Below are 6320 nucleotides of genomic sequence, written 5' to 3'. Positions count from 1 at the left end.
CACTCAACTGAGTAAGGACTGCATGGTGAGGGCATGATTTTAGGCATAGCAACTCTGCCACTGAAGGAGCCAGCATGGAGGGCTGTCAGCTGATGGCACTTCCCTGCGTTTGTGCAGCAAAGCCTTCCTCAAAAAGTGCATGTTGCACAAACACAAGTAAACAGAAAGAAACAAAAAACACTTGCTATGGAGATGCAACTCTTTTTAGTTTTTGTTTTTCATGATATAGTTCCATAGGCTCAGGGTTTTCTCCTTCCATTTTCCACCCCTCAGTTTTCCCCTATGTTATTATAGTGGTTAGTCCTTCAACAAGTCAGAAGTGCATCATTCTTCTAAGTGTATCATGACATTGTAGGTATAGACTTTTGTCAGAATATATTTAACAGCTTCATCAGGAGTCCATCTTTTACTATTTGCAGCAAAATAGTTCCAACTAGAAACCCATTATGCTCAGTGAAATAACTCAATCCTGAAAGGACAAATAGCATATATTCTCTGATATAAGCCAACCTTCATGTAAAATATGTGATCAATGGATATATAGGTAAGCATACACGTACATGTAATCATCTAGAAGAACTTTATAATGGAGACTAGCACACTGAGAAGTGATGATACATTGCAGTAAGCATCTCTACTCCTGAATGAGAGATGCAACTTCAAGACATCCTTTTCCTCACTTTCCCGATCTGATGACCACGCCTAAGCTCCACACATCTAGAAGTGCTGGAGCCAATGGGATTCACCTTGAATTACTAGGGGGTGACGAGAACAAGGCAGGCATGGACTTCCCCAGGCTGAGGACATGCTGGTTCCTCCAGCAGGCAGCCAATGCATCCATCCCTGTACCCTGTACCCATCTGTCAGTGCCTCTGTATGTGTAACCACAGCTTCCCTGTGTCAAGCTCCTGATTGAGTAGAGTTGTGACTAATGTCTTTTCTGTCCTCAGGGAATTAATTAAGAGGGGCTGACATCAAGCACAGCAGCCTTCATTGTGACTCATGGAAGTGATTGGACCCAGAGCAAGAGGACCTCAGCTGGTCACTTGTTCCCATTGCTTTTGGGTGCAGAAGCCCATGTCAAACAAGGGGAGGCATTGAAAGGTCTGCTTGGGAGCTTGGGGGAGTACTTACCCAGGGGGCCATTAGCAGGACTGGGCAGGTGATAGGTGTCAAAGGAAGAGGGCAGGAAGTTGGAGTGAGGACACAAAAGCTAAACCTGGGAGTCCCAAAGGATCTGGGCTTCAGGATGTGGCTGAGCTTAGAAATGCTGAAATGGCATGGAGTGTTGGGCACTAATGATGTGGGGAGGACAGCTGGGAGATTCACAGAGGAGAGAGGAGCCATTTCTTCCTGTTTGTAAATACTCTTGCTCAGATGGGCTTATTCCATCGCCCTGTTGACCTCTCCCCTGATACAGGGCTGCTCCAGGAGGAGGCTGGGTTAAGGGGTTTACCACAGGACTTGCCCACTGGAATGTGTGAACTAGGAAGGTCACAGTGAGTGAGAGGAAAGTAAATCTGAGATGGGCACCTGCCAGCAGGCTCCCACTTGTGGCCCTCAGTGGGAGAAAACATTGGTCTACCACTGACAGGACACCCTGGATATTGCTTTAGAGTGACAGCCTTCATTTCTGAGGCCTCTGCAGTCTTGCGAGATTAAGACAGATACAAAAAGGCCTACCATTTCTGCCACTCACCCTGGAAGTGCCATTTCCCTGCCAGCTGCAGAGGCAGCCCCCCATATTTGAAACATGCCTGCCGATGCCAATTTCTCACCCAAGCACACCCGTTGAAACATTCAGGGAAGAGGGCCTTTGGATGCTCTGGCCTTGTGCGGCCATATTCTGTGAGGCCCGAGGGGGTCCAGCAGGGAGGAGCCCAGGGAGCCTTGTGGAAGCCTCTGGAGGAAGGTATTTCTGGATGGTTGTAGACCATCCATCAGAGCCCTAGCATTTCCTGAATAGTCGGCAGGAAAAAGACAGTTAGCTTTTGGAGGAAGGGAAAAGGAAGATGAGTGGCGTTAGCTCATGCTGCTGCTGTCTGCTGGGACACAATGTCCCAACTACACTACAAGGGAAAAAAAACCCACACCGAAGTCCAGCCCTCTAAGCAGCTCTGGTGGGCTGCCTTGCCCACTCCCCATGGTGGTCATTGTGCCTTCTGAAATTCTTAATCAGTCTGTAAGCTTCCCAACCCCCAAAAACTCATAGTTGGTCACCTCTGCTTGATATCTTCAGTGGCTCCAACAGTTGTGTTAGAGTACAGTTTCTTCAGCAAAACCTTTAAAGCCTTCTTTCATTTGACTCTCTGACTTCTGTCCCTCCCTGCCTTACATTTTGCACTCAAACAATATCAAGATTATGCCTTTGCAACTTTGCTCATGCTGCTCCTTCTGTCTGGAATGGCATCCGGTGTTTTCCCTTGAACTGATCCCTGTTTATCAAGGCTCCATTCAGATGTCCCTCGAAGACATACTTGTCTGATTTACATACCCATTTTATGTGATCACAACTGTGATAGCTTTTTTTTTAATATATATTTTTATTATATTATTTATGTATCTGAGGTGAAGGGGGATATTGAGGGAGAATCCCCACCCAGTCTCCCACCCGCCCAAGGTCCCAGATGTGGGGCATGCTGAGATACTTGCTCAAGTGGTCTTAATAGTCTTCCAGTTATGGATCGCTGCCAGTCACATCCCTCCCAGCTCGATTAGGTCATTGAAGAAGCCACTGATTGTCACAGTCCATCATGGAGTCTTCGTTTGCCCAGTATTTCGCTGCCCAACGTTTAGCTGAGGTGGTTGATTGACCTGTTCCATCACCAATGTAGTAACTAAAGCAAAAGAGAATTTTGGCTGAGCTCAGCCTGGAAGTCAACCTTGGTGGTCCTGGACTCCTTTTTCTGGTAGCAATCACTCATGTGAACCAGGTCATCTTAAAGAGATTATTCAAACTGGGATTTGAAGAGAGAGAGTGAATGATGGGAGATACAAAGACACTGAGGGTATTTATTGTCTGCTAAAGGCTTGAAATATTGCTGAGCCTTGCCAGAGAGCTGAGACACATATGCTGTAACATCATTTTAGGGTCCTCAGGTGACAAAGTAAATGTGAGGGCTAGCCATCATCTCCTCAAGATAGAACCTGTTGTCCTCACCCTGAAACTTCTGGCTAGAGGGTTTGGACAGTTGTATCCTTGGAACCCACCTCTACCACATGTAGTTGCACAGGTTGTGACCTGTGCATGACCACTGGACAAGGAGTTGGGAATGGAGTCCAAGGCCACCCAAAGCCAGGAGGAGCTTCCTCAAGTTAATAAAACTTAATGATCTGATGTCAGTCCCGCTAAGACAGCCATACCTCTCTCAGGAACTGGTGGTACTCTTGAGAAGGCAGCAGGTAATGGCCCACATGTTTGGGCACCTGCCATCCATGTGGAGTGGGTGCTCCTGGCTCCTAGCTTTAGTCTGGCCCAGCTCTAACCATTGTTAACATTTGAGGAGTGAACCAGTGGATGGAAGATCTGTCATTCTTTCTTCTTGTCACTTTCTCAAATAAAATAATTTTTTAAAAGGAACAGGGGATATTGACAAGGAAAACCAGGGCAAGCTGTAGCAAGAAGGGACAGTATATTGGTTACAATGGATGGATTAGTTCATGGTTTTTCATCCAACATTCTGTGGGAATTTCAAAAAGTATGTGAGAAACACACTGCCAGGAATGCAAAGGCTCTGAGGGAGTTCTTGATTTAATGCTCCTGTTACCAGGTTGCTAATGACGAGGGACCTTGTGTTTATGTTTTTATCTCCCCTTGCCTGCACCCCAAGCCCTGAGGACTGGAACTGTTCTTATGTGCTTTTTGCTCCCCAGGGCTAAGAACAGTGCCTGAACAGAGCAGACAATGGGAAGAAAGACTGTTGTGTTCATTCTTTGCCAAGAAGCCAAGGAATTTGGAGAAGCCAAGGGATTTTGATGCACAGGCCTGTCCCATGGTAATTAGTTTTTCTTGTTTCCATGTTTAGGAAAATAACCCTGTGACAGTAAGAGACTTGGTTCTAACCCAGGAAGGTACAAAGGAAACAAACAGTGGGAGATCTGGTTCTTGCAGTGGACTTGCTGGTTGTGAGCCCTGGTCCTATATTGTGCCCCAGGGACAGAGGAGTGGCTCCAGAGGTGCTGCATGCACAAGCAAGGGCCTCTTCTCCCTTATGAAGAGGCCACTCAATCAGCACATTCTTGTGTAGCCACGTTGCCAGCCCAAGTAAAGCATTGGCATAAGCTACTGTGGGACCCATCTTGCTTCCATCACACAACACCCCCCTCACAGCCTTTTTCTGAATTAAGGGCCAAGACACTAGCCAGCTGGATCCCTCAGCACCACCAGGGAGCCCGCCACAGCCCTCCAGGCCACATCCCTTTAAGGGCCTGCAGGAAGTTTCCAATCTCATTTCCCTGGCAGTCCCCTGGTCTTGGGTTCCTGTCCTCCTCTTCAAGGTACCACCATTTCCCCATGTTTGAGAGGCACAGGCTGGTAAAGAGTCAAGGCCTTTGGCAGTAGATATATCTACATTCAATGCTTGGCCCTGTCACTTGGAGAACATAGGCAAATTGTTTAACCCCTGAGTTTCAGTTTTCCCACTAGTAAAAAGAATCCCTGTGAAGGTGAAATGTGATCATGGATATAAAGTAGCCAGGACAGTGGCTGACCCCAAGAGCTGCTTCCTAAGTGTCAGCCCTCAACAGGGAACCCTGGCACAGCAGGCGCTTTGGCTCTCTCTTGGAATGAAGATCCTGGGCCAGACTCAAAGCTTCAGGCTGTGTTTGCTGCCACCTTTGCTCCCTCTTGGCATGCGTGAGCCACATGGACAAAGCCTGCCTGCACTGAACCAGAGCGGTGAGGTATGTCTTGCAAGTGAATTCAATTTGGTGAATGTTTAAGGACCTTTTTGTGTCTATACTTAACCTAGAGCTTTGAAGGGGAGGATGGTGTCATTCCAGGAATCCAAATGAGAGTCCTGGGGGGAGCAGACTGGGCACTGTGTGAGTACATGCCCCAGACAAACCTCCCTTTAAGTCTCCATTGGGGCACCTGCTGGGTTTTGGGAATGGGCACCACTTCCCTACAATTGGGAAGAGATTCCACAACCCTGAGTCTACTACAAGAGGACCTATGGTCTGTGTTCTGGCCTTGACCTCCTTCTCTTAGTTTCTCCTTTACTTAACATGTCACCTTGGTGCATACTCTCCTCACCTGGCAGAATACCAGTTTCCTCAGTAGGGCTGTGGCTACCATCGCAGGCAGGGTATTTATTTATTGTCGAGGAGCTTTCTAGACTTTTATTTTCACTGGTCTCCACTCAGAAAATTACTCCACTCCCTGCTGATGCATCTGTGGAAGCAGCAGAATATGGCCCAAGTTCCTGAGACCTTGCCACTCATGTGGAAGACCGGGCAGGAGCTCCTGGCTTCTGGCTTTTGGCCTTGGCCAGCCTTGACTGTTGTGGCCACTTTGCAAACAAACCAGCAGATAGAAAACCTGATTTCTCTTTCTGTGTCTCTGTAACTCTTCGTTTCAAATAAATAAATGTGTCACCCTTGCACTTCCTTGAGTCTATTCCTGAAATGTCCACCACTCTGCACCACATGAAGTCTTCCTTCATGGAAACTCAGCTAGCACCCAGCTTGGGAAATTCCTCTGGGGCCTCCCCAGGGACACCCACAGCTGCCACCCCTACCTGTGACCTGTCAGGGGTCTTCTTGGCTGGACGGCTTGGGTGGCAGTCTATTTCCCTCATTAGTCAAAAGAAAACAGGAGAATAAATTCAGCTTACAGATTCAGTTAGCTTGTATTAGTTATCCATGAAGTAAGGCAACTTCCATTCTACAGAACAGAATGAATGCTTCCAACCAGTAAAGGCCGAACAGTATCACAAGGTGGGAGCAGGGGGACAGAAGAATAGGGCAGAAAAGCTGATTGGTTAATGTCAAGTTGCTTGTGGTGATGTTTTTGTAGGTATGAAAGCAGAGGTAGTGGGGACTAACATACCGGGAAGAGAAGATCCATTGTGGTATGCATCTCTATTCCCAAATTAAAGGAGGAAATAGACCTTGATTATATGATACTTACTTTCTACTATTGCCTAAACCTACAATGCCACGATACACTTAATAGCAGAATGTTGGCCTTGCAGACTGTTGCTGAAGGACTGTATAATTCTAATAGTATGGAGGAGACAGAGGGGATGGGAGTGGGGAATAGGGAGAGAGGAAGGAGAAGTGGAGGGGGAACTCCATATGCCTATAAAACTGTATTATGA

The sequence above is a fragment of the Ochotona princeps genome, chromosome 4 (genome assembly GCF_030435755.1).
Source record: "Ochotona princeps isolate mOchPri1 chromosome 4, mOchPri1.hap1, whole genome shotgun sequence".
Classification (NCBI taxonomy): domain Eukaryota; kingdom Metazoa; phylum Chordata; class Mammalia; order Lagomorpha; family Ochotonidae; genus Ochotona; species Ochotona princeps.
The sequence above is the reverse complement of the archived record's forward strand: the minus strand, read 5'-3'. Positions refer to the sequence as shown.